General features: G+C 42.3%; 1 protein-coding gene and 1 non-coding gene across 2 annotated transcripts in view; one reads left to right on the plus strand and one right to left on the minus strand.

Moving 5' to 3' along the window:
• Positions 1-23,859, minus strand: part of RCL1 (RNA terminal phosphate cyclase like 1) — a 194,802-nt gene that overhangs the window by 89,859 nt on the left and 81,084 nt on the right. The gene's annotated exons all lie outside the window — the stretch shown is intronic.
• TRNAG-UCC (transfer RNA glycine (anticodon UCC)) lies at positions 3,791-3,863 on the plus strand. The gene has a single exon. It is a non-coding gene; the product is annotated as a tRNA-Gly (tRNA).

The raw sequence follows: 23,859 nt of genomic DNA on the forward strand, positions 1-23,859 counted from the left end.
CCACCTAGGCCTATAGTAACAATTGAGTGGAAAGAGGCAGGGAGGGATCTTTAAAAAACATGAAGTTATCAAAATGCAGAATAATCCAAATTATTAACTCCAGGGGGCAGGGGGTGTAGTCTGAAAAAAGACTGAAGACTTTTGGTGAGAATACGTGCTCCAAAATATCTTTCACCATTTTTTTTTTTTAATTTGTATCTTGTTACAGTGAATTCCACTAATTAGAGACTGATTTACTGTACGTTGACTTTAGAAAATTGGAAATACCTTTCATATCAGATCAGATCAGTCGCTCAGTCATGTCTGACTCCTTGCAACCCCATGAATCGCAGCACGCCAGGCCTCTCTGTCCATCACCAACTCCCAGAGTTCACTGAGACTCACGTCCATCGAGTCAGTGATGCCATCCAGCCATCTCATCCTCTGTCATCCCCTTCTCCTCTTGCCCCCAATCCCTCCCAGCATCAGAGTCTTTTCCAATGAGTCAACTTTCCGCATGAGGTGGCCAAAGTACTGGAGTTTCAGCTTTAGCATCATTCCTTCCAAAGAAATCCCAGGGCTGATCTCCTTCAGAATGGACTGGTTGGATCTCCTTGCAGTCCAAGGGACTCTCAAGAGTCTTCTCCAACACCACAGTTCAAAAGCATCAATTCTTCGGCGCTCAGCCTTCTTCACAGTCCAACTCTCACATCCATATATGACCACTGGAAAAACCATAGCCTTGACTAGATGAACCTTTGTTGGCAAAGTAATGTCTCTGCTTTTGAATATGCTATCTAGGTTGGTCATAACTTTCCTTCCAAGGAGTAAGCGTCTTTTAATTTCATGGCTGCAGTCACCATCTGCAGTGATTTTGGAGCCCAGAAAAATAAAGTCTGATACTGTTTCCACTGTCTCCCCATCTATTTCCCATAAAGTGATGGGAGGGATCAAGACCATCCCCATGGAAAAGAAATGCAAAAAAGCAAAATGGCTGTCTGGGGAGGCCTTACAAATAGCTGTGAAAAGAAGAGAAGCAAAAAGCAAAAGAGAAAAGAAAGATATAAATATCTGAATGCAGAGTTCCAAAGAATAGCAAGAAGAGATAAGAAAGCCTTCCTCAGGGATCAATGCAAAGAAATAGAGGAAAACAACAGAATGGGAAAGACTAGAGATCTCTTCAAGAAAATCAGAGATACCAAGGGAACATTTCATGCAAAGATGGGTATGATAAAGGACAGAAATGGTATGGACCTAACAGAAGCAGAAGATATTAAGAAGAAGTGGCAAGAATACACAGAAGAACTGTACAAAAAAGATCTTCACAACCCAGATAATCACAATGGTGTGATCACTGACCTAAAGCCAGACATCCTGGAATGTGAAGTCAAGTGGGCCTTGGAAAACATCACTACGAACAAAACTAGTTGAGGTGATGGAATTCCAGTTGAGCTTTTCCAAATCCTGAAAGATGATGCTGTGAAAGTGCTGCGCTCAGTATGCCAGCAAATTTGGAAAACTCAGCAGTGGCCACAGGACTGGAAAAGGTCAGTTTTCATTCCAATCCCAAAGAAAGGCAATGCCAAAGAATGCTGAAACTACCACACAATTGCACTCATCTCACATGCTAGTAAAGTAATGCTCAAAATTCTCCAAGCCAGGCTTCAGCAATATGTGAACTGTGAACTTCCTGATGTTCAAGCTGGTTTTAGAAAAGGCAGAGGAACCAGAGATCAAATTGCCAACATCCGCTGGATCATGGAAAAAGCAAGAGAATTCCAGAAAAACATCTATTTCTGCTTTATTGACTATGCCAAAACCTTTGACTGTGTGGATCACAACAAACTGTGGAAAATTCTGAAAGAGATGGGAATACCGGACCACCTGATCTGCCTCTTGAGAAATTTGTATGCAGGTCAGGAAGCAACAGTTAGAACTGGACATGGAACAGCAGATTGGTTCCAAATAGGAAAAGGAGTTCTTCAAGGTTGTATCTTGTCACCCTGCTTATTTAACTTATATGCAGAGTACATCATGAGAAATGCTGGGCTGGAAGAAGCACAAGCTGGAATCAAGATTGCTGAGAGAAATATCAATAACCTCAGATATGCAGATGACACCACTCTTATGGAAATACCTTTAGGGCGGTTAAAGAACCAAGAAGCATTCACCTGGGGTGTGAATTTCCTCAATCAGGCCACTTTCCTCTTAATACCTGAAGTTTCTTGCACTCAGGGAACAGGACTGTGATTGTCATTAAGAGGATCCCGGTGGCAAGGGGGTTACTGTACTTGGGGGAGGGCCTGGTGGGGAACAGGCACAGAGAAAGCATTCATAAATGGCAGAGAAGTGTAAAAGTGGAAGTATGAAAATAGAAAATGTTCATGATAACTTATTGAATTCCAAATGACTCTTAAGGCCTATCCTTCTTCCATTTCTTTTTTCTTCCTTTGCTGTATGCTCTCCTGCTCAAAGGAACTAGGAAAGCTGAGACTACAGTTAAACTACATCATAGGTGAATTTGTTTTTTATATGTTAGTAGACTATAAGCTAAAAACCACCTATTATTGTGATGGCCAAATATCTTCCAAATTCCACAGGGCCTCCTTACAAGAGAAACTGTTTGGGATATAACTTGTTTATGACTTGGAAGTTTCCAATAATATCTAGTCAATAAATATTTACTGGGTACCTGCTATGAGCAGGTATTGCTAGGTTCTGAAGTTACAGTGAAGACTGAAAGACAGCATCTCTGTTTTCACAAAGCTTAATCATCATGTTTATATTTCAAAGGTCATTCATGTGCAGAAAGTGGGTTGGAGGAAAACAACATTGGAGCCAGAAGATCATCTTGGAAGCAATTTCAGAAATGTAAGGAAGGAGGAGGTCTGTCATCTTCACTGAACATTTCTGAGTGGAAGGGCATTAGAAAGACTTTTGTTGTTGTTGTTCTTTTGTATTTTCAGCAGAACTTGTATTTTGATTAGTGGAATAATGGGCACTCTTTGCCTCTTTGTAGGTTTATAACTGGTTTGGTTTTAATATTCTACACCAACATCTGCTAATATTTGGCTGAGGAATGGACAAAGAGAGCCCTCAGGCAGAACATTCAGGTGCTGGCAGTTGAAAGTTCTATCCTGCATTGAAGTGATAAGGGTAAGATGGCATGGTTAGGGCACACATATCTAGTGTCCCCTATTGGGGCAGGCAGTGACTTTGAGATTCCCCCTACAAGTTCTGGGAAGATCATGGAACCAAGGACATTGTCTTAGCCTTGTCCACTTAGACACCTCTCTCAGCCATTTCCAATCAACTGTCTGGGTGTATATCACATGATCTGGGGACCCACATTTTGAGAAACACATCTCCAGTCCTTTGCATAGCATTGGTTGAAACAAACAAACCATAAACATTGATTTAAATGGTAGACATACAATTTGTTTATGGAACAAGTTTGCTTTCATGTTCTCTATCATGTCTGTCTTCATTTCACACTTTATTTTTTTTAATTTAATTTTATTTTTAAACTTTACAAATTGTATTAGTTTTGCCAAATATCAAAATGAATCCACCACAGGTATACATGTATTCCCCATCCTGAACCCTCCTCCCTCCTCCCTCCCCATACCATCCCTCTGGGTCGTCCCAATGCACTAGCCCCAAGCATCTTTAAAAAGTCTAGCTTCTCAGACTCAGAGATTAGTGAACAAATCAGTGGATACAGTAGGAAGGGAGAAGATGGGACTAGAAAAATAGGGACGGGACTAAGAGGCAAAAACTATTAGGTATAAAATAAGCTACAAAAGGGACTTCCCTGGTAGTCCAGTGGTTAAGGCTCTGCACTTCCACTGCAGGGGGCATAGGTTTGATTCCTGGTCAGGGAACTAAGATCCCACATCCCACATTCCATGTGGTATGGAAAAAAAAATTTTTTAATTAATTAATTAAGCTACAAGGATATACTGTACATGCAGGGAATATAGTGAATATTTTATAATAACCAGAAATAGGGTATAACCTTTAAAATTGGGAATCACTATACTATACACCTGTAACTTATATAATATTGTACACCAACTATACTTCGATTAAAAAAAGAAATCTGGCTTCCTTTAGTGCATTATCATTTAGCCATCCTTCCTCAAGGTTCTAACACTTTTAGAAAATATTCCTGAGCACCTACCTTGTGTAAAACTCTTCCTTGAGTGCTGTGGGGGCCACAAAGATGACCAGGAAGAATGCTGGCCCTTCCTTCATAGAGTATTTCTTTTAACCTATTCTGACTTTATTGAAATTTCTTTAATCTTCTGTTATTAATTCCCTAGTTCTACCCTCTCTAGCTCCCCACTGCCTCTGAAATATAAACTTCCAGGCTATGATAGACTGTTACACTAACAGTCCCTGAAGAATCACACTATTACTAGGATAGCCCCCTCCCACACTGATTCTGAGTTTGGCCACGCGACTTAGTTTTAGCCAGTGGACATTATCGAACACAATGCAAACACAAACTTGATAAGTGCTTGTGCATTTCAATAGTCTTTTGGAACACTGCCACACGGGGAAGTCTGGTCCAGACTCCTTAAGGATGAAAGCTCCTGGAGAGAGAAGTCCAGCTGAGCCTAGCATCTAGTGGCCCTCCCAGGAGAATGGAGCCATAAGGAGCCCAGGCAAGATCAACAGAAGAACCTCCCAGCCTTGCCACAAAATCATAAAAAATAACTATTGCTTAAGCCAAAGATTTGGTTGTTTTGTTATGCAGCAATTGGTAACTGAAATATATGCCTTATTTTCAAGGCCGTTCTCCGACTCTGTCATGGAAGAATTCTATTTCAGTCCTAAAGGTCTCCAGCCAACTTTCCAAGCTGCTATACTAAAGTCTTTTCTGCAAGAAGGAAGAGCCTGGGCTCTGGCATCAAGTGTTTCTTGGCTATGGGGCTTTGGACAATTTACTTAACCTTTCTAAGCATCAGTTTTTCTGAATTGGAGCAATGTTTCTTAAAATGTAGTCTACTTGCATCAGAAATACTAGGTGCGTTTATTTAAAAAAAAAAAAAAGTCTTGGGATTTCCCTGGTGGTCCGGTGGCAAAGACCATGTTCCCACTGCAGGGGCCCAGGTTCGATCCCTGGTCAGGCGACTATTAATAGACTCCACATTCCCCAACTAAGACCTGGCACAGTCAAATAGAGAAAACAAATAATTATTTTTTTAAAAATAGTCTTAAGCAGCTATTTTTATAATATCTGGAACAATGGCTATTAAAACAGCTGGAACAATTATTTATAACTGGAAACAATGTCAACAAATATTAACTGGTGAAAGCCTATGATATATTCATATAATGGAATACTTCTCAGCACTAAAAAGGACAGAACTACTGATACATTAACATGATTGAATCTCTCAAATATAATTTTGAGCAAAAGAAGCCAGACACAGAAGAATATATATTACACAGTTCTAGTAATACCTATTTTAAGTCTCAGAACAGGTAATACTGATTTGTGATTATCAGATGAAATAAACTAATGAAATCAGAGTAGTGATCATCTCTGACTGGGAGGTGGGAAGGACTGACTGCAAAGAGGAACAAGGCGACAGGATGTCATGATGGAAATCTGTATCTTGATTTGGGTGTAGGTAACAAAAATTCAGGCATCTGTCAAAATATTAAACTGTACACTTAAAACCTCTGCATTTTCATATGAAAATTAGACGTCAATTTAAAAAATGGATTGTAGAAATCATGCAGATTTGGGCCTGCTTTATGGGCTGAATGGGCTTCCCTGGTGGCTTCAATAGTAAAGAATCTGCCTGCAATGCAGGAGACCTGGGTTCGATCCCTGAGTCAGGAAGATCCCCTGGAGAAGAGAATGGCAGCCCACTCCAGTATTCTTGTCTAGAGAATTCCACGGACAGTGGAGCCTGGCTGGCTACAGTCCATGGGGTCGAAAAGAGATGGACACAACTGAGGGACTTTCACTTTCACTATTGGATGAATATTTAAATGGCTTTCTCAAACTTATTTCATCTCTTCTATGCAGAAGTTGGAAAGCTGAGAATATATTTCCCTGGTAGCCTCAAAGTTAGGCTTCTGGGTGTGAATTAGTTCTGTCAGTTAGATGTATTCATGAGAGATTTGGGAAGTGGAAAGAAGGTAACTCTATTTTGCCATCTCTCCACGGAGCTTCAGGCCAATAAGTGGGCTCCGACAAATGCTGGCAGGGGCCAGACTCCACACTCTACTGTGGCCGGTGGAGGGGGTGGTGTTAAGGACAGCAGTGACAGTCTAACAAACAACAGGGGCAGACTGACAGGCCAGCAGACCTCTAGATCTCAGCTACACTGGAATGACCTTGAGGCCAAAAGCCAAGTGGCTTCTTCTTCTCCAGCCCTTTCAGTGATTTTGTAAAGTCTTCATTCCTTATCCTAAATCTCCTTCTGCTTGATATACCTGGAGGAGTGTTTGCTTCCTGCACTTGAGACAGGCTAGGGCCTGGGACCCTTTGTTGCAGTGCTGCAATGCTTGTACCTGGACAAACCTTCCTCAGCAACAAAATACAAAGCAACTACATGGGACTAAAAATACCTGCATGTAGTTGGGGCAAATTCTGGATAAAAGATACAAAGAGACTAAAAAAAAAAACCAACTGCCACTTTTGAAGAGCAGGGAACAAAAGCAGGATACTGCGGATGCCCCCTATACACATCACCTAAGGGGTGGGCAAACCACCTAAGCCACCTCTCTGGCCAGACCCCTGGACACATCTCTACCTTCAACCCAAACAAGGAATAAGCTCCAAGCTTGCCCCCACTCAGGGAGAGAGCAAACAAGGGAACCTGTTTGTTCTTATTTCCCCTGCCACAGTAGGGGCCCCAATAAAGCCTGTCCTGAATTTCTTGTCTGGCCTCTGATCCTTCTATTAAGGCGGCCAAGAACCCTGGTCAGTAATACACTGAACCCTACTACAGAGCCCTCCACGACGCAGACCTAATGAAGTAATGATGGAACCTAGTGATTCTATCACAGGGAGTGACTGAGGCTCACACGAGAACTTATAGTTTAAAAGAAGGCATGTGACAGAGTATATGCTCAGAAAGTCAAATAGCAACTAATTATTGGGGTTACAGAGAAGGCAATGGCACCCCACTCCAGTACTCTTGCCTGGAAAATCCCATGGATGGAGAAGCCTGGTGGGCTGCAGTCCACGGGGTCGCTGAGGTTCAGACATGACTGAGCGACTTCACTTTCACTTTTAACTTTCATGCATTGGAGAAGGAAATGGCAACCCACTCCAGTGTTCTTGCCTGGAGAATCCCAGGGACGGGGGAGTCTGTGGGGCTGCCATCTATGGGGTTGCACAGAGTCGGACACAACTGAAGCGACTTAGCAGTAGCAGTAGAGTTAAATTATTGAGATTGTTTAAGTGAGTGAAAGTCACTCAGTCGTGTCCAGCTCTTTGCAACCCCATGGAGTGTATAGTTCATGGAATTCTCCAGGCCAGAATACAGAGTGGGTAGCCTTTCCCTTCTCCAGGGGATCTTCCCAACCCAGGGATCTAACCCAGGTCTCCTTACTGGACAAGAAAAAAAATTAAGAATAAATGAAAGCCTAGGTGTGTGGTGCAAACATATACTTTTTTGAAACAGGTCAACCAAACTCATTCTTCCCTGCCTAAATTGTCATGGCTTGAGCTACTGCCATCAGATGAAGCCAAATGTGCTGCCCTAGCCATTGCTCTTTGGACCAGAGACTGGTGAAGGTGCCAAAGGGCACCAGACTAAGGCTGAGCAGAAGGGAAGTTGCCCTAGAACAGTTTGGTTAGATCTCAGCCAACTCTGCCCAACAGCCTTCTGACATGGTCTCTCACATCAGCTCTCTGCCTAGTACAATCCCATCTCCAAAGGGCTTTGAAGTCTCACAACCATGCTTCAGATTAAGTTGGGTTCCTTACTCCCCTTGTGCTTTTTCCTTGGAACCACTCTCACAATTGCAATAGAATATTTTATAATTAATTAATACTTCTCTCCCACACTAGATGTAAGCTCAGTGAGAGCTGACATTTGTATATATTGTTCATCACTCTATTTCTGGTGTCTAGTTCAGTGCCTGGCACATAGAAGGTGCTCAGTGAATTTTTATAAATGAGCAAACTAACCAATACAAGCTCATAACATCATTGCTAAGTATGGTGGCTCCTTGGAAAAGCATCAACCAGGGCAATCTCAGGTCTTTGTGGTGGCGCATTCACCTCAGGGCTAATTTACCTATTTAATCTGCAGGTTGACAATGTTCAAGATTAAAAAAAAAAAAAAAGTAAGATCCTGGCACTTGTGATGGGCAGACAGGAGATTCTACAGGTCCTGGGGCCACTGGGCTGAGGGATTAGATTCAGGTGGAGTTTTTGGCTTACCCCTAAAGTAATACTATACATGTTATTTTCACAATGTTTTCTGCACTTATCATCCCCACTGTTATGTTAGTATAAAATATATAATAATTTGGTAAATTAGACCAAAGGCATAAGTTGATCATTGTTTTGGAACAATCTAAACTTTACCTCGGAATGAAGCAGGGCAAAGACTAATAGAGTTTTGCCAAGAAAATGCACTGATCATAGCAAACACCCTCTTCCAACAACACAAACAAAGACTCTACACATGGACATTACCAGATGGTCAACAGCAAAATCAGATTGATTATGTTCTTTGCAGCCAAAGATGGAGAAGCTCTATACAGTCAGCAAAAACAAGACCAGGAGCTGACTGTGGCTCAGATCATGAACTCCTTATTGCCAAATTCAGACTTAAATTGAAGAAAGTAGGGAAAACCACTAGACCATTCAGGTATGACCTAAATCAAATCCCTTATGATTATACAGTGGAAGTGAGAAATAGATTTAAGGGACTACATCTGATAGATAGAGTGCCTGATGAACTATGGACTGAGGTTCGTGACACTGTACAGGAGACAGGGATCAAGACCATACCCAGGAAAAAGAAATGCAAAAAAGCAAAATGGTTGTCTGGGGAGGCCTTACAAATAGCTGTGAAAAGAAGAGAAGCGAAAAGCGAAGGAGAAAAGGAAAGATATAAGCATCTGAATGCAGAGTTCCAAAGAATAGCAAGAAGAGATAAGAAAGCCTTCCTCAGGGATCAATGCAAAGAAATAGAGGAAAACAACAGAATGGGAAAGACTAGAGATCTCTTCAAGAAAATTAGAAATACCAAGGGAACATTTCATGCAAAGATGGGTACGATAAAGGACAGAAATGGTATGGACCTAACAGAAGCAGAAGATATTAAGAAGAGGTGGCAAGAATACACAGAAGAACTGTACAAAAAAAGATCTTCACGACCCAGATAATCACGATGCTGTGATCACTGACCTAGAGCCAGACATCCTGGAATGTGAAGTCAAGTGGGCCTTAGAAAGCATCACTACGAACAAAGCTAGTGGAGGTGATGGAATTCCAGTGGAGCTATTCCAAATCCTGAAAGATGATGCTGTGAAAGTGCTGCGCTCAGTATGCCAGCAAATTTGGACAACTCAGCAGTGGCCACAGGACTGGAAAAGGTCAGTTTTTATTCCAATCCCAAAGAAAGGCAATGCCAAAGAATGCTCAAACTACCGCACAATTGCACTCATCCCACACACTAGTAAAGTGATGCTCAAAATTCTCCAAGCCAGGCTTCAGCAATATGTGAACCGTGAACTTCCAGTTGTTCAAGCTGGTTTTAGAAAAGGCAGAGGAACCAGAGATCAAATTGCCAACATCTGCTGGATCATGGAAAAAGGAAGAGAGTTCCAGAAAAACATTTATTTCTGCTTTATTGACTATGCCAAAGCCTTTGACTGTGTGGATCACAACAAACAGTGGAAAATTCTGAACGAGATGGGGATACCAGACTACCTGACCTGCCTCTTGAGAAATCTTTATGCAGGTCAGGAAGCAACAGTCAGAACTGGACATGGAACAACAGACTGGTTCCAAATAGGAAAAGGAGTACATCAAGGCTGAATATTGTCACCCTGCTTATTTAACTTATATGCAGAGTACATCATGAGAAATGCAGGGCTGGAAGAAGCACAAGCTGGAATCAAGATTGCTGGGAGAAATATCAATAACCTCAGATATGCAGATGACACCACCCTTATGGCAGAAAGTGAAGAAGAACTAAAAAGCCTCTTGATGAAGGTGAAAGAGGAGAGTAAAAAAGTTGGCTTAAAACTCAACATTCAGAAAATGAAAATCATGGCATCTGGTCCCATCACTTCATGGGAAATAGATGGGGAAACAGTGGAAACAGTGGCAGACTTTATTTTGGGGGGCTCCAAAAATCACTGCAGATGGTGATTGCAGCCATGAAATTAAAAAACGCTTACTCCTTGGAAGAAAAGTTATGACCAACTTAACATATTCAAAAGCAGAGACATTACTTTGCCAACAAAGGTCCATCTAGTCAAGGCTATGGTTTTTCCAGTGGTCATGTATGGATGTGAGAGTTGGGCTGTGAAGAAAGCTGAGCACCAAAGAATTGATGCTTTTGAACTGTGGTGTTGGAGAAGACTCTTGAGAGTCCCTTGGACTGCAAGGAGATCCAACCAGCCCATCCTAAAGAAGATCAGCCCTGGGATTTCTTTGGAAGGAATGATGGTAAGGCTGAAACTCCAGTACTTTGGCCACCTCATGCAAAGAGTTGACTCATTGAAAAGACTCTGATGCTGGGAGGGATTGCGGGCAGGAGGAGAAGGTGACGACAGAGGATGAGATGGCTGGATGGCATCACTGACTCGATGGATGTGAGTCTGAGTGAACTCTGGGAGTTGGTGATGGACAGGGAGGCCTGGTATGCTGCAATTCATGGGGTCGCAAAGAGTCGGACATGACTGAGCAACTGAACTGAACTGAAGTGAAACTTTATCTCAGTAAAGACTAAATGTGAAACATCTTGGACAATAGTATGAGCCATATCCTAGAGAACCAATTATGAAAACCTGGGAAAGGAAGAGAAAAAACCCTCAAATTTAGAAATATTTCTGTTAGGCTTGCTAAACCTACTTTACTGTGCATAACAACAGAGGTATCGTGACCTGACAACTGATAACCTTACAATAGAGCCTTCTCATTCACATTTGTGAGAAGTTTCATCATGAATACTTTACTGACAAATTGTGAATTTAAAGCCACATTTTTTATGTTAAAAAGGATCAAAATGTATTAATATAAATTCCCAGGACTGAAGATTTTAGAAATAATTCTGTATACTCAAGGAAAGGAAAAAGCTGTTTGTCTAAACTAATTTGGAAAAAAGTACAGTGGGAAATAGAAATTAATCAGCTAGAAGACAATTGCCCTCTGTAATTATGATAGGACTTAATCTGTTAGGAGAAGGCAATGGCAACCCACTCCAGTACTCTTGCTGGAAAATCCCATGGACAGAGGAGCCTGGTAGGCTATAGTCCATGGGGTCACAAAGAGTCAGACACGACTGAGCGACTTCACATTCAAAGTAAGAAAGACCAGAAACAAGTCCTACTGGTTCTCAAGCTTCCTTGTCCATTCTTGCAGGTACCCTATCTGGTACTTTTCACCCGCACCTCAGGTGGCTGCTGCTACAAGGACTGTGTGAGACACTGGGCATACCAAAGGGTCTGAAAAAAAATTAACCAGTTTCTGGTGGCATGCTTGGTAAAGAATCTGCCTGCAGTTTGGGAGACCTGGGTTCAATCCCTGGGTTGAGAAGATCCCCTGGAGAAGGGAACAGCTACCTACCCCAGTACTCTCACCTGGAGAATTTCAATTTGGGCTTAGTTTGTTATTACAAGTACACATTTATCAAGAACAGATTCAGAAAAATCAAATAAACTGTAACTTTTGTGTGACTGGGAATTTCAAAAGATTTTCATTTACAAGGAAATAGCAGCACCCACATTTTCCACCCAAAGCAAAGTCAGTTCTTATGACAGCTTAGAGCATCCCAGGAAATTCCCTTGGCTCTTCTGAAGTTTCTTAGATAGTAGAATCTCATCTCCAGTGAAAACACCGGTCAGTACCTTCCTGCAAATTTTGTATACTCCTGCTCTGAAGCCAGAGGAATTAAGTAAGGCTCTTGCTTTCTGTGGGAGCTACTTACACATGACTCCCTTTTCTGAGCATGCTGAGTCTCTAGCCAGTCTCTAGATGGGTGCAAAGAAGAATGAGACCCAACACTGTCTTCAAGAGACCAGTCACTTGACAGGATATTTACTGCTCTGGATTAATAGGTTCAGAGCCTATAGTACCAACTCCCTGTGAGGATTAGAAGAGAAAATGCACTTAGCCCAGAGCCTGGGAGATGACAGCTGCTCCAAAATGTTAGCCATTATCATCATTATGGAGGTCGGAAATTTTGGAACCTTATCTCTGAAATCATTTTTGATGTAACCTTCATCTCAGAAGCTTTATTTCTAATCTCTTAGAATTCACAGGAATAATAAGCAAATAAACTGGTTCTCAAGGAAACTTTTCTTTCCTTCTAAAGAAAAGGTGGCAGTAGAGGCTCACAGTTTGTTTTTCTCTTCCCACTCTTTATGGTTTTCCTGAAAAATATTCATCACATGACTGAGCAACCGAACAATTCATCACACACTACCACAGTGAGACATTATGCTGAACACAGGATATTACATAGTCTTGGTTCCTGTAGCACCTGTGACTCAAGGGTAGGGAACCTCCTGAACAAATTACACAAACATTACTAATAATTCAATGACAAAAGAAGGGCTTAACAGAAGCACTATGAAAACACAAAACAGGGTAGGAACTGAGCCAGTTTGACAGGTCAAGAGAATATCCTTGAGCAAGTCATGGTTAAGCAGAATTTTGAAACATGGGTAAGAATTAACTAAACCAAGACTTAGGGAGAGGTTGACGCACCACTGCAAGCAAAGGGAACAGTAGGAGCAAGGACTGTGAAGCAAGGCAAGTTTACTGTTTGCCAGTGCTTGTGTGCATCTTTGGTTTTATTTGTTGTTTTTACTTTTCTTTATGGACTAAAATCATGGGACTTATTAAGTCTAAACATGATATTACAGAAGAAATTGGAATGGAAATTCTGGGCACTAGTCACTATCTAGGCAAGTTATTATCACTTCTATGTGTATATATGACATCTTAAGTCTTTAACATTTAGGGGCTTCCATTTCTTCACATGCAAAATGAAGGTCTTAGAATAAATGATTTTTAGGAGGATTCTAGGAACCTTGTACACTCATAGGGGATTAACAGACATGCTTTACCATCTGAGCCACCAGGGAAATCAACAGAAATATACTGGGTATTTACTAGACCTTCCTCTCTTGGGTATACTGTGTTTCTAGGGTATGATTTCCCCCAGCCCTCATGAGCATAATTGATTGGTTTGAGGGTGTGAACTTACTCAATTGGGCCAAGCAGATTTTATCACTGGGGAATTTTAAAGAGGCTAGTTCCTGGAATGAAGGAGATAAAAACTGGGAAGCTGTAGGGAAACCACTTTCTTCCCACGGGGTAGACTAAGCAGAAAGGAGGATTTCAGAAAGAAAAGAATGAAACATTGGCAGAAAGAAGCTGTCTGGGCACTCGCCCTAAGGTCAGCTATATGCCTGTCCTTATATTACACATGATACCTCTATATCCTTTTAATAAATTCTTCTTTTCTCATAAGCTAGCTTGAATTATACAGTGGATCATTGCAGGTATTATGCTTGTCTAACAACGTGTTTCCTCATCCACTCTTTGGATTTCCTAGGGAATTCCTCCTCTAATTTTCATGAGTAGGATAAATCATCATGAATACTCCCTTCAAGGGTGAGTCCATGATAATAGGGTAGTCAATCAGGGCATTCTATCTGCATGGACACAATGATTGCTGGTATGTGGGCACATGACCCAGGAAAGGCCAATCAGTGTCTTCCCTGAGATTGATACAGGAAGTTGGAAAGTTCTTTCTGTTAGGTGGGTAGAATAGGGAAAAGGAGTCCAAAATGGCGGTGGCTAAAAGACAAGGAAGGTCCGAGGACCAGAGTAAAGACTTCAGGCAGAACAAACAGCACTCCTGGCTAAGCCCAATTTGCATAGGGCAGGCCCAGGTGGAGGAAAAAACATATAAAAGGAGGAGCCAAAGCGCTTTCTCACGGACTCTCTCTCCCACTTGCGTGCGCTCTCTCTCTCTCTCTCTCTCTCTCTCTCTCTCTCTCTCTCTCTCTTTCCCTCCCCATGCACTCCTCCACTCTCTTCTCTTTGAGTCTTGGATTCTCCTGCTATCTTCTAAATAAAATGGAGCTGTAACACTGATTTGCCTAAGAACTGTAGCACGGTTTGTCCAAGACCTGAGAGCTGTGATGCGCCGAGGGCTTTAATGTCCGTTGCTCCAAATCTTTGTTGTGACAAGACAAAGAACCGAGGAACATACACTCACGTGACATTTCCACTTAGGTGGGAAAACTGAGATGATGTGCATTAGGGACTCAGCCACCATTTTTACTTCTTTGTGAAGAGGCCCTGTCTGCAGAAGGACACACTGAGCAGAGACAAGCAAAACCCAAGAGATGGCGGGAGAGCAAGAGAAAAAGACCTCTGAAACACTGAACCTTAGATTCTACCCTGTCTAAGGCCAGATCCATTCCTAGATTTTCCAGTTATGTTAGTCAATTATTGCTTTGTTTAAGCCAACTAGAATTGGATTTCCATCACTTGCAGTCAAACAGCCATGACTCATGTAAGTTCACTTTTATTAACTTGCCTCCAAAATCCTAACTAAAGGAGCAGTTTTAGGAAGTCTTGGATTAAGACAACTGTTTGTAAAGAATTAGAAAGACCACTATTCTGGCAGGGGCTCCCAACCCCATAACTCCTTCCAGTCCATTTCTGGTATCCATTATGGGTTGAACTGTGTCCTCCCCCACCACCATCCCCCTCCAAAAAAAGATATGTTGAAGTCCTATTCCAAAGTATCTCAGAATGTGACCTTATTTGGAATTACAGTCACAGAGGATATAATTGATTAAGATGTGGTTAAATTGCAGTAGGGTGTGCCCTGAATCCATTATGACTAGTGTCCTTATAAGATGGTCATATGAAGACAGAAACCAAGAGAGAATATCATATGAAGATGGAGGATTAGAGTGATGCATTTATATGCTAAGGAATGCCTAGGGCCACCTAGCTAGCAGAGAGGCATGGAACAGATTCTCCCCTAAGAGCCATCAGAAGGAACCAAATCTGCCAATTTGGTTGGCAATGAGTTTCTGTTATTTTAAGCCACCTAATTTGTGGTACCTGGTTGTGGCAGCTCTAGAAACTAACACAGTCCTCAAATAATGACACGCTATTTGGAAGACAGCTGCAGGTTAAAAAAAAAGAAAAAAAGGTGTTGCACTCACTGCCTTCCATCAAGGTTCTAATTTTATGTAGGTCAGAATAACTTGCATCTGTGCTCAGCTGCAAAGTCGTGTCCAAATCTCTGCGACACATGGACTATAGCCCTTTAGGCTCCTCTGTCCATGGGATTTTCCAGGCAAGAATACTGGAATAGGTTGATATTTTCATCTCCAGGGGATCTTCCTGACAAAGGGATTGAACTTGCATCTCCTGCAATGGCAGGCAGATTCTTTACCACTGAGCCAACTGGGAAGTCTTATCATGGCAGAGGGGCTTGCATAACTCAATGAAGCTATAGATCATGCCTTGCATGGCCAGCCAAGACAGATTGGGTCATAGTGAGGAGTTCTGACAAAACACGGTCCACTGGAGGAGAGAATGGCAAACCACTCCAGTATTCTTGCCGAGAGAACCCCATGAACAGTATGAAAAGGCAAAAAGATATGACACCAGAAGACGAGCCCCCCCAGGTTGGAAGGTATCCAATATGCTACTGGGGAAGAGCAGAAGGCAATTACTAACTGCTCCAAAAAGAATGAAGTGGCTGGGCCACAGTGGGAATAACACACAGCTGTGGATGTGTCTGGTGGTGAAAGTAAAGTCCAATGATGTAAAGAACAACATTGCACAGGAACTTAGAATGTAAGGTCCATGAATCAAGGTAAATTGGACATGGTCAAGCAGGAGATGGTAAAAATGAACATCAATGTCATAGGAATCAATGAACTAAAATGGGTGAGAATGGGCGAATTTAATTCAGATGACTATCATATCTACTACTGTGGGCAAGAATGCCTTAGAAGAAATGGAGTAGCCCTCAAAGTCAACAAAAGAGTCTGAAATGCAGTATTTGGGTGCAATCTCAAAAATGACAGAATGATCTTGGTTCATTTCCAAGGCAAACAATTCAACATCACAGTAATCCAAGTCTATGCCTCAACTACTGATGCTGAAGAAGCTGAAACTGATGAGTTCTCTGAAGATCTATAACACCTTATAGAACTAACAAACACACACACAAAAGATGTCCTTTTCATCATAGGGGATTGGAATGCAAAAGTAAAGTCAAGAGATACCTGGAATAACAGGCAAGTTTCACCTTGGAATATACCAGGGCAAAGGCTAACATTTTTGTCAAGAGAACACACTAGTCATAGCAAAAACCCTTTTCCAACAACACAAGAGAAGACTCTACAATGGACTTGACCAGATAGTCAACACCAAAATCAGATAGATTATGTTCTTTTTATATATATAAATTAATTTCTTAATTGAAGGATAATTATTTTATAGAATTTTGTTGTTCTCTGTCAAAAATGAATCAGCCATAGGTATACATCTATCCCCTCTCTTTTGAACCTCCCTCCCATTTCCCTCCCCATCCCACCCCTCTAGATTGATACAGAGCCCCTGTTTGGGTTTCCTGAGCCATACAGCAAATTCCTATTGGCTATCTATTTTACATATGGTAATGTAAGTTTCCATGTTACTCTTTCCATACATCTCACGTCTCCTCCCCTCTTCCCATGTCCATAAGTCTATTCTCTATGTCTGTTTCTCTATTGCTGCCCTGTAAATAAATTCTTCAGTACCATTTTTCTAGATTCCGTATTTGTGTTAGAATATGGTATTTATCTTTCTGACTTACTTGACTCTGTATAACAGGTTCTAGGTTCATCCACCTCATTAAAACTGACTCAAAGTCATTCCTTTTTATGGTTGAGTAATATTCCATTGTGTATATGTACCACAACTTCTTTAGCTTTTCATCTGTCAATGGATATCTAGGTTGCTTGCATGTTCTAGCTATGATTATGTTCTTTACAGCCAAAGATGGAGAAGCTCTATACAGTCAGCCAGAATAAGACCTGGAGCTGACTGTGGCTCAGATCAAGAGCTCATTATTGCAAAATCCAGGCTGAAATTGAAGCAAGTAGGGAAAACAACTAGGCCATTCAAGTATGACCCAAATCAAATCCCTTATGATTATACAGTGGAGGTGACAAATAGATTCAAGGGATCAGACCTGGTAGATAGAATACCTAAAAAACTATGGATCAAAGTTCATGACACTGTATAGGAGGCAGTGATCAAAACCATCCTAAAGATAAAGAAATGCAAGAAGGCAAAGTGGTTGTCTGAGGAGGCTTTACAAATAGCTGAGGAATGAAGAGAAGTGAAAGGCAAGGGAGAAAGGGAAAGATATACCCAAATGAATGCACAGTTACAGGGACTAGCAAGAAGAGATAAGAAGGCCTTCTTAAATGAACAATGCAAAAAAAACAGAGGAAAACAAAAGAATGGAAAATACTAGAGATCTCTTCAAGAAAAATGGATATATCAAGGGAACAGTTCATGCAAGGATGGCACAGTCAAGGACAAAAAATTGTAAGTAACTAACAGAAGCAGATGGAGAAGGCAACAGCACCCCACTCCAGTACTCTTGCCTGGAAAATCCCATGGATGAAGGAGCCTGGTAGGCTGCAGTCCGTGTGGTCGCTAAGAGTCAGACACGACTGAGCGACTTCACTTTCACTTTTCACTTTCATGCATTGGAGAAGGAAATGGCAACCCACTCCAGTGTTCTTGCCTGGAGAATCCCAGGGACGGGGGAGCCTGGTGGGCTGCCGTCTATGGGGTCGCAAAGAGTTGGACACGACTGAAGTGACTTAGCAGCAGCAGCAGCAGCAACAGAAGCAGAAGAGATTAAAAAGAGGTGACAAGAATACAAAGAAGAACTATACAAGAAAGGTCTTAATCACCCAGATAACCATGATAGTATGGCCACTCACCTAGATTCAGACATCCTACAGCATGAAGTCAAGTGAGACTTAGGAAGCATCACTACAAACAAAGCTAGTGGAGGTGATGGAATTCTGGCTGAGCTATTGAAAACCCTAAAAGATGATGCTGATAAAGTGCTGCATTTATTATGTTAGCAAATCTGGAAAACTCAGCAGTGGCCATAGGACTAGAAAAGGTCAGCTTTCATTCCAACCCCAAAGAAGAGCAATGTTGCATTCATTTCACATCTAGCAAGGTTATGCTCAAAATCCTTCAAGTCAAGATTCAGCAGTATGTGAAATGAGAACTTCCAGATGGACAAGCTGGGTTTAGAAAAGGCAGAGGAACCAGAGATCAAATTGCCAACATTTGTTGGATCATGGAGAAAGCAAGTTAGTTCCAGAAAAATACCTAATTTTGCTTCATTGACGATGTGAAAGCTCTTGAGTGTGTGGATCACAAAGAAACTGTGGAAAATTCTTAAAGAGATGGGAATATCAGACCACTTTACCTGTCTTCTGAGAAACCTGTATGTAGGTCAAGAAGCAACAGCTAGAACCGGACATGAAGCAAGTGACTGGTTCAAAACTGGGAAAGGAATAAGACAAGGCTGTATGTTGTCACCCTTCTCATTTAACTTCTATGCAGAGTAAATCATGCAAAATGCCAGGCTGCATGAATCACAAGCTAGAAGCAAGATTTCCAGGAGAAATATCGACAACTTTGGATATGCAGTTGATTCCAATCTAATGGCAGAAAGTGAGGAACTAAAGAGCTTCTTGATGAGAGTGAAAGAGGAGAGTGAAAAAGCTGGCTTGAAACTCAACATTGAAAAAATAAATCATGGCATCCAGTCCCATCACTTCATGGCAAATAGAAGGGAAAAAGTGGAAGCAGTGACAGATGTTATTTCCTTGGGTTCCAAAATCACTGCAGATGGTGACTGCAGTCATGAAAATAAAAGACACTTGCTCCTTGGAAGGAAAGCTATGACAAAGCTAGACAGCATATTAAAAGGCAGACAACACTTTGCCAACAGAGGTCCATATAGTCAAAGCTATGGCTTTTCCAGTAGTTATGTACAGATGTCAAAGTTGGACCATAAGGAAGGCTGAGTGCCGAAGAAATGATGCCTTCAAACTGTGTTGCTCGAGAAGAGTCTTAAGAGTCACTTGGACAACAAGGAGATCAAATCAGTCAATCCTAAAGGGAATCAATTCTGAATATTCATTAGAAGGACTGATGCTGAAGCTGAAGCTTCAATAATTTGACCACCTAATGGAAAGAGCAGACTCACTGGAAAAGATGCTGATACTGGGAAAGATTGAAGGCAAAAGGAGAAGGGGGTGGCAGAGGATGAGATGGTTAGATAGCATTACTGATTCAATGTATATGAATTTGAGCAAACTCCAGGAGTCAGTGGAGGACAGAGGAGCCTCACATGCTGCAGTCCATGAGACGGCAATGAGTCAGACATGACTTAGCTACTGAACACCAACAGAATAACTGTCCTTAGACTACTTTCCTATTCCACTACTCCCCTCTCACAGTTTTTCTCTAAAAATAACTGAAAGCCTAGATGGAAATTCTGATAGCGTAGCCTAGACTAAACTCCAGTGGAATTGGGTTCAGAGCCCAGTTTCCAAGAGGTTCAAGTATTTGAAGAAGAGGGCATTCACAGGTGGGAATGCACAGACTGGCTGCAAGGTGGGAAAACAGACCATGAGAACCATGTGCCTTAGCAGAGCAGGGAGCATGCCAGGCACCCAACATCTGGAACCCAAGGCCCCATTCCCAGCCCTTGTCTGGGCAGTTTGTCTGGTAACCATCCTGGAGAACATGGGACTCATCCTTCTCTATTCCCAACAGCCAACCCCACATTCCAACACTATCTCTCAGGGCACAAGAAAGGGAGAGGAACAGAGAGACAGACAAGACGTGAAGTAAGAAACTGACATCTTTGTCTCTAGGATAAGACACACAGAGAGAGACATAGCTTGACTGCCTGTTCTCCATGGCAAACTAATAGAAGATGGAGATGGGTGGCACATCACCAGTACTGGACGAAAGGCACCATGCCGAGAGCCACACAGTTTCCTTGAAAGTGGAGTCTCAGAGAACTGGGGAGATGCTCAGAACATGAACTGGTATTTGTTACTCAGATATTTCTCCTCTAGAGGTTTTCTTTGGAAAAGACCATAATCTCCTCTTTCATTCTCTAACTCCTCATTCTACATGTTAGGAGAATCTCCTGATCTGGACACTGTGGGCCCTTCCAGATAATCACGGGAGCAGCTATTCAGTGTGTTTTCAAGCCTCCTCAAGGGTGGGTGCATGGAGGGAAGACAGTGGGAAGCCACTTTCCCACTGAAAGAGAATAACCCAAAGGGCAACAAGGAACAAGTTGTGGCTTTAGAAAAAAAAAAAAATCTTCTATTTGAGATGTCAGATACTTGATTCCCAGCAACAGCTCCATTAAATCATCATTTATTGATTTAGTGTTCAAGTGAGGTCAGCTCTAAGGATTAGATCAAGCTGTTCTTGTCCTTCAGTCCAGATGGTTTTGGTGATCAAGATCCCACAGGAAGTAAGTGAATTCAGGTCAAGCTTCTCTGCACAATGTGAGTCTCCCCTAGGCACTGCCAGGGGCCAGCAGCCTCATCTCTCCTTCCCTCACCCCAACCCAAGCCCGCCCATGCCTCAGGGCCTGTCCGGTCCCAACTCTTCCCTCACTCACCTGTGAGCCCAACCTGAGCCCTCAGCTTGTAGAAATCTCTGGGCACCTGGCTATAGGGATGAAGGTGCTATAGGAGAGGATCACATCACACCAAGTTCTTCAGCTTGAGGAAGGCTGGTGTCTCCACAGTCACCAAAGATGGTTCTTCAGTGGAGACTGTCTTGGGGAGAAGAAATAAAATCCTGGGTCTGGGATTTTTTTTAGCATTGCTTTCAGTCTTGGATATACCACTTGAAAGTATGTCAAATCTTTTTTCTTTCTTAATTGGAGTATAATTGCTTTACAGTTTTGTGTTAGTTTCTGCCATACAACATGAATCAGCTATAAGCATAGATATATCCCCCCCTCCCGAACCGCCCTTCCTCCCAGCTTCCATCCCACCTCTCTAGGTTATAACAGCTGAGCTCCCTGTGCTATATACATCAGCTGTCCACTAGTTCCTTCAAGTGTATCAAATTTTGAAGGTGGAGTTATCTTTAAAGATAACCCACTCTCACACCATGCCATGTACCAGCACTGCTGTAGACCTGTGAAAATTTAATCAAAAGGCCCCAGCGGGGGCACGGTAGAAATTTGGCCAGCTGCCCCATCCCTAGCTTGCTTTCAAACTTCTGTGCCCACCCATCTGGGCCTCTGCCCACCCCCTCCATCTCACTTCCTCCATGGGTGTTTAGAGTTTCATCTTATTCCAGGTACATCTCTTCTGTGGTTTTCTGAAGGGTTTGCTTATGGTTGGTCAGAAAAACAGGAAAGGAAAAAAATGACTCAATTTTATCCAACTTTACCATTTCTTCCTTTCTTGTAATACAAGGCAAATTTCAGTGGTCCAGAACTACCAGCATCCTTAGATGTACCAGTGCTTCAAAAGGATACATCCATGGCCACTGCCAGTCTAGTCTCTGCAGATTTCACTTGGTACAAGAGAAGAAAGACAAAGTAAAGGTGGGGATAGTCACAGGCCCATTCTGAGAAGCAATCAGCAGAGGGAGAGAAGAGCAAGAAGGAAAGTTCCAAGTATAGCTGGGGCCACCAGCCATTCTCAGGCAATGGTGTAAAGTGCTCCCCTGCTTGTGTAAATGAACAGGATCTTCCGAAAGTAATCACCTGAGAAGGTGAGATCTTTATTTCCATAGAGAAGTCCTGTGTAATAAATACTTAGGAAACCCTCTGCTGCCTATAGGATTTACACTGATTTATTCTTTATTGACTATGCCAAAGCCTTTGATTGTGTGGATCACAAGAAACTGTGGAAAATTCTGAAACAGATAGAAATACCAGACCACCTGATCTGCCGCTTGAGAAACCTATATGCAGGTCAGGAAGCCACAGTTAGAACTGGAAATGGAACAGACTGGTTCCAAATAGGAAAAGGAGTACATCAAGGCTGTATATTGTCACCCTGCTTATTTAACTTATATGCAGAGTGCATCATGAGAAACGCTGGGCTGGAAGAAGCACAAGCTGGAATCAGATTGCCAGGAGAAATATCAATAACCTCAGATATGCAGATGACACCACCCTTATGGCAGAAAGTGAAGGGGAACTAAAAAGCCTCTTGATGAAAGTGAAAGAGGAGAGTGAAAATTTTGGCTTAAAGCTCAACATTCAGAAAACGAAGATCATGGCATCTGGTCTCATCACTTCATTGCAAATAGATGGGGAAACAGTGGAAACAGTGTCAGACTTTATTTTGGGGGGCTCCAAAATCACTGCAGGTGGTGATCGCAGCCATGAAATTAAAAGACGCTTACTCCTTGGAAGGAAAGTTATGACCAACCTAGATAGCATATTCAAAAGCAGAGACATTACTTTGCCAACAAAGGTCCATCTAGTCAAGGCTATGGTTTTTCCAGTGGTCATGTATGGATGTGAGAGTTGGACTGTGAAGAAGGCTGAGCACAGAAGAATTGATGCTTTTGAACTGTGGTGTTGGAGAAGACTCTTGAGAGTCCCTTGGACTGCAAGGAGATCCAACCAGTCCGTTCTAAAGGAGATCAGTCCCGGGTGTTCTTTGGAAGGAATGATGCTGAAGCTGAAACTCCAGTACTTTGGCCACCTCATGCGAAGAGTTGACTCCCTGGAAAAGACTCTGATGCTGGGAGGGATTGGGAGCAGGAGGAGAAGGGGACAACAGAGGATGAGATGGCTGATGGCATCACCGACTCGATGGATACGAGTTTTTGAGTGAACTCCGGGAGTTGGTGATGGACAAGGAGGTCTGGCGTGCTGCAATTCATGGGGTTGCAAAGAGTCGGACACGACTGAGCAACTGAACTGAGCTGAACTGATACTTTATTATAGAAGTTTCCCTAGTGGTTCAGACAGTAAAACCCTCTGCCTGCAATGCGGGGGATATGGGTTCTATCCCTGGGTTGGGAAGATCCTTTGGAGAAGTAAATGGCAAGCTACTCCAGTACTCTTGCCTTGGAAATCCCATGGATGAAGGAGCCTGGCAGGCTACAGTCCATGGGGTTGCAAAGAGTTGTAGACGACTGAGCGACTTCACTTTCACTATACTTTATTATGCTGGATATCCTTAGCAATGGCAAATCTTTACCATTTCAGGACACATTTGATGACAGGAGCGAGTCATGTAGAGTAAAGCCTTACTAAAAAGCTGGGCAAGTCCCTTTTAGGTCAAAATCTAGGTGAGGTTGGTTTAACAATTATCTTTCTCTTATTTGTAAATTTCCCAGAAGTGAGGCGGCTAGGCTGGCTGGACCATGATCACCATTGCTCACCTGCCAATAGGGTCTTGACATTGTCAGGTCCAGTGGACCAAGTACATTGCCCAGCAGGGTCAGTGTCACTGCAAGAGAAAGTTCTTATCCTTGGAACACCTTCATTTTCTGGGTCTGTAGCAGACTCATATTTGGGTCCTTAATTGTCTCTCCAATCCCCAGATCTCACCCAGTTCCCCATCAGTGGTATTCTGCCAGTTTTCTTCAACCCT

Source organism: Bos indicus, chromosome 8 (assembly GCF_029378745.1).
Source record: "Bos indicus isolate NIAB-ARS_2022 breed Sahiwal x Tharparkar chromosome 8, NIAB-ARS_B.indTharparkar_mat_pri_1.0, whole genome shotgun sequence".
NCBI lineage: Eukaryota > Metazoa > Chordata > Mammalia > Artiodactyla > Bovidae > Bos > Bos indicus.